The sequence below is a fragment of the Bufo bufo genome, chromosome 5, assembly GCF_905171765.1.
Source record: "Bufo bufo chromosome 5, aBufBuf1.1, whole genome shotgun sequence".
Taxonomy (NCBI): Eukaryota; Metazoa; Chordata; class Amphibia; order Anura; family Bufonidae; genus Bufo; species Bufo bufo.
The window spans coordinates 547,438,708-547,443,952 of NC_053393.1; the positions used below are offsets into that span (position 1 = coordinate 547,438,708).

Below are 5,245 nucleotides of genomic sequence, written 5' to 3' on the forward strand. Positions count from 1 at the left end.
GCTGCTGGGGAATAACTCCCATCATGCTTGGGGAAGACACACTTATGGGACGATATGGATATGTGCCTATAGGCCCCAATGTATTGTATCTGCGGAAAAATGAATAAAGTTTATTGGAAAAAAAAAGACAAACATAAAAAAGTTTTCGGAGAAATAGCAGCAGGTCCAGAAACAAGCGTCTATTATACAGTAGAATAATCTATAATGTCCTGTCTATATACCGCCTACATATACATTATATATATACTGTCTTCCATTATACAGGGCTAAAGTGGGAAATTTACATACATTCAATATAGATTACACCTGATTGGCTGCCTCCTCCGGCCACTTTATGATGTCACGGAATACTGTGCTGTTGGCTCCTCCCCACACATTCTGATTGGCTGCCTCTTCCGGCCTCTTTATGATGTCATAGAATATTGTTCTTTTGGCTCCTCCCCGCAAATTCTGATTGGCTACCTCCTCCGGCCTCTTTATGATGTTATGGAATGTTGTGCTGTTGGCTCCTCCCCCGCACATTATGACATCACACACATTATATAAGGGGCTGCAGAGCTGACACTCCCCTGAGGGTTGTAGTTGGTGCTGGAGGTAAGTCTGCTGTGTCCTCAGCTCCTGTTGTGTCTGTCATCTTCTTCTATCATGTCTCCTCCTCTTCAGTAATGGCCGCCTCTTTCCTTTTCCTCTTCTGCAGCTTTGGTTGGTGAATTGCGTAGAGTCAGGTAAGTCCATCTTTCCTGTAAGTGTACAATATGTCTGATTACTCTCAGCACCTGAGTATAACTGCATGTAGAAGCTTCACAGATGGACCTAGTAGAAGGGATGCGGGTGGCAGTGGTGTACCTACCGCAGAGGGAGACTTGGTGACTGCTATGGGACAGGGGCTGCTCTATGCATTTGCTTTTTCTGCTTCCTGTTGTGTTTTTTCCTGCAGTGGTCACTAGGGGGAGCTCACTGTATTCAGCTCACATGCTGTTTGATTGTAGTTTTATAAATCCGTATGCACAGAGCTCCCCCTAGTGGTGGCTGCCAGCTGCTTTGTTAGGGAAATAGGAAATTTGGAAGGGACACTCTGTGTTTTGCTATGTGGATCAGGAATATAACTGCTGGGTTTGCAGACATTTCAGTTGCTATGGGGTCAAACAACTAAAGGCCCATTTCCAGTGAGATATAAGGTGCAGTTAATGGTGACTATAGAGGATGGAAGGTGGTGTGGAAAATAGAATGTGGCCCCGTCCTCAGTGTTATTATAGATGCCCCATGGTCATCTCTGCTGTGTGCATCATTCCTGTGTCTGAACTTCATTATGTTTTCACCTATACAGAGTCTCTGTACTGTGACATCACTGTGTTTATTATCTCTGTATTACCCCAGTACTTTTTGTGTATCGGTAACAGTAAGTGGGTCCTTAGGGTTTTGAGTGCTGAGGAGGTCCTCAGTCGCTGCTATAGGTTAGGGTTTTGATGGTCAGATAAGGGATAAAATACAAGGACCAATAAGTGAAGACTGAAGATTTGAGGATAGGTCTTGAAGTTTAGATAATACATAAATATTGATAGAAATTTTTCGTTATAGGCTCAGGTCCTGGTGTATGGGTACAAGTTGAGGATAGATCTGGTAAATGGGACTTGTCCATTACTCATTTCCACATGACTATTCATCATTTCTATATCAATAGAGCACACAGAGCATGTCCTGGACTCTCACTGTCTTATCTACTTTCAGATTGGAGAAAGTCAAGGAGGAGAAAAAGGAGGAGGAGGAGATTAAGATTGAGGAGAAGGAGATGGAGAAGATTAACATCGATGAGGAGGTGGAGTATGGTAACATCAAGAAAGAGAATGAGAAGATTAACATCTTGGAGGATATAACCATGGAGGATGAGATAGAGGAGATTAACACTGAGGAGGAGTTGGAGCAGATAAACATCAGGGAGGTCGTGGAGGAGATTAAGGTTGAGGAGGCGGAGGAGATTAAGATCATAGAGGCAGAGGAAGTTAAGATCGAGGAGATGGAGGTGATTAAGATCAAGGAGGTGGAGGAGATCAAAAATATGAAGAATAAGATCGAGGTGGTAGAGAAGGTTATGGAGGAGATAAACATCGAAAAGCAGGGGAAAGTGGAGGACAATACAATCAAGAAGGTAGAGGAGAAGAACATCAAGGAAGAAGAAGTACTGGAAGAGATGGTGGAAGTTATCAATACTGAGGAGGAGAATGAAGGTGCGGTGGTGAAAGAGGAAGAAGAAGAAAGTGAGGAGGAAAAATATCAGGTTCTCATGTAAGTACATCAATGTAAAGTTCTGTATATTGATTTAGGACAGTGATTGAATTGATTAATCAAGAATATGGCAAAGAACCTGTGGAGCAGTTCTCCATAGCAGCTAATCAGGTCACAATTTACATTTTCCAACTGACTTTCAGAGCTACAATCTGATCTTGCAGCAGTTTGATAAATCTTCCACACTGTGTAGAAGAATTACTGATCCACAACATGCAACATTTAATGTCCTGAACATCACACCACATTCTACCTATAGGTAAAGCACCCCAAGGTCAAAAGGTCAGATATAATCTATAATATTTCTATCTCTAGATCTTAATATTAATAGATCAAAGTATTCTTCATCCACAGCTCCACCTTCATATATGAAACGTCCATAGTGGAAAGAGCACAGTTTAAATCTCCATGCGTTGCAGAGTGCACAGAAAACACACTTCAGGCAACCACAAAACATTTCATACACTCATCAGGCCTCATATATAAAAATGCGGGAAAATGAACACAGAGATCTGATTGGCTGTTACTTTGGAAATCTCAAATGATGTCATATTGTATCATGTCTATGAATGAGAATATTCCTAACCTGTAAATATAATCTTGTTGTATTTCCCTAACAGGTGGTGGTGGACGGTGAAGGGCTCCGAGCTGCCAGTAAGGTGATTATATCATAGAATAATAGGGCAATATAGGCGTCTGCCTTACAAGGTGATCTAGGAGTTGTCCCCCACCATATGTGACATGTATATTTATAGAAAGGACAATTCTCCTGTGTCCTCTAAAGGAAGGTAGAAGGAAAGCTTCTGAATTTAATATCAGTCTATTTATCTGAGATAAAACTTTCCAGATGCAAGGGGTTAATTATGTTGTGATGTCATGGATATAAATTATTACTAGTAAATGTGATAATGATCAAAGGGGGCACCAGTCTTGCCACATCTTATATTTGGGGTGTATATTGAGCAGTTCCAGTAACCAGAGCTGTTTTCTATTATAGGATACGAACAGTGAAGAAATTGGAGCCACCCTTTAAGATGGACACTATGTAAGTGTATAAACCGGGCAGGGAGGAACTGGCAATGCTGGAGCCTGGGCAAGGGGGGGAGGGGGGCACTAACTTTTTTACCTCAAAACCAGACCATAGAGCATCACACTGAGGATCATTGAGGTTTATCCCATTCTCTAAGAGGAAAAAATATCCCATCTAAAATCCTCCCCTAATAAAGGTGAGAACAAAGTCCTGATATAATGTATGTTCTATGTCTAATAGCAAGGAGGAAATAGAACTGGAGGAAGAAGAGGAGGAGAAGAAGGTGGCGGAGGAGGAAAAGGCGGGAGAGGAGGAAGTGAAAGAGGAAAAGGCTAGAGAGGAAATGGAAAAGGAAAAGGTGGGAGCGGAGGAAGTAGAGGAGAAAGAGATTGTAGAGGAGGAACAAGCTGAGAACACAGCAAGGTGAGTACAGAGTCTATATATAATGAGCTGATAATATTTCCAGATAAAGGTATATATAACTATGTGATCGGAGCCCATACATTGTTGTCAGAACAGTTTTTTTCATTATAGACCATTGGACATAGAGGCGATGCCGGCCCGACCAACTGAGGAGACCACCCAGTAAGTTTATAGAATAAGTAAGACTGAATTTTAGTGGTCACATACTTTCCCGCTTTGAGCTCTGCCTCATTTAGAGTCCACAGGACATGACACAGGACAGTCTCCGTGTACAGAACTGTATAGACTGATCCTGTCATCACATGGAGCTGATCTTATCTACTTTAATCTTTCCTTTAGGACAAGACGCGGTTGGTGGACACCAAATTGCCTGAGAAGACAAAACAAGAGCAGCAGGTAAGTAATAATTTACCTTCAGTCTACCTGTAACTGCCACTTGAAGGAGCTCACTGCATAGGGGTTTACACAGTGAACTCTATGATACATCAGCCTGCAATGAGCTCCCCCTATTGGCCACAGAAATAATTGATTTAATGCATTAAACGTTCATGAACTAGGGACGAGGGAAAGATAGTTTTTTGGGGCACTAGGACCCCACTGTGTTTGCCGATGCAGGGAATAAAAAAAAAATCTATTCTTACTTTTCCAAGCAGCATCAGAAAGAGCAGCAGAAACAGACTAACAAGGTAAGTACACAAATTAACATGACCCCCTGTACTCCTTCTATGAGGGCAAATGCAGAAAATATTTGAGGTTCCCCCGTCAGCATCCTCTCTATCATCCCGAGCAGAGATGCATCACAGAGGGCCCCTCTCGCTATAGAGGACATTTCCTACCCTCTGGTGATCACTTGACTGTCCCAGAAGAGTTCCCTAAATGTTTCCTCCAGTGATACCAGCTGATTGTGGGGGGACTCATCAGCAGGACTCACCGTAATCAGCTCGTATCTCTAGGACCTACTACCCCTCTCTTCTTCAGTCCCCACTGTCACCACTTGACCTCTCCACTCTCATGACCCCCCTCCGGTCTTATCTCCTGCAGATGCCTCAGGTTCTTCTGCTGCTGCAGTTATGATGACACCGGCGAATAAGCGGAATATGAGAAGTCTGGTCCTCATGGCGTCCTCAGCAACACCATGAACTTCACCTGAAGATCTCAGCAAAGAGGAGAAGAATATGAAGATGGTGCTGGGTCCTGCACTGGAGGAAACTGCTGACATCAGAGGAAATCTCTTCAATAGAGGCGGCTGGTGGGCAGGCAGAGGACACACCAACCATGTCTTCTCTGCATCCCTGTGTACAGACATTATCTGATGGCTGCCCTGAGTCCCCTTTATATGGGGACATACATCCTGCTGCCCGGACATAGATATAAGAAGAAATACATGTAATAAAAGATAGAATATAGAAATCTAATAAATAGAAAAAAACTGAAATAATAAATAAAGGATAAAAAGTATAACAGTCCGTTATCTCTCGTGTAGAAAGAAGGAGAAAGGGTTTGATGAAA

At 42.6% G+C, this 5,245-nt stretch overlaps 1 long non-coding RNA gene across 1 annotated transcript; it reads left to right on the top strand.

The window, feature by feature from the left end:
* The first annotated feature begins 3,603 nt into the window (after positions 1–3,603).
* Positions 3,604–4,202, top strand: LOC121000762. The gene is made up of 3 exons (XR_005778896.1): positions 3,604–3,736; positions 3,848–3,898; positions 4,076–4,202. It is a non-coding gene; the product is annotated as an uncharacterized LOC121000762 (long non-coding RNA).
* Positions 4,203–5,245: the final 1,043 nt, after the last annotated feature.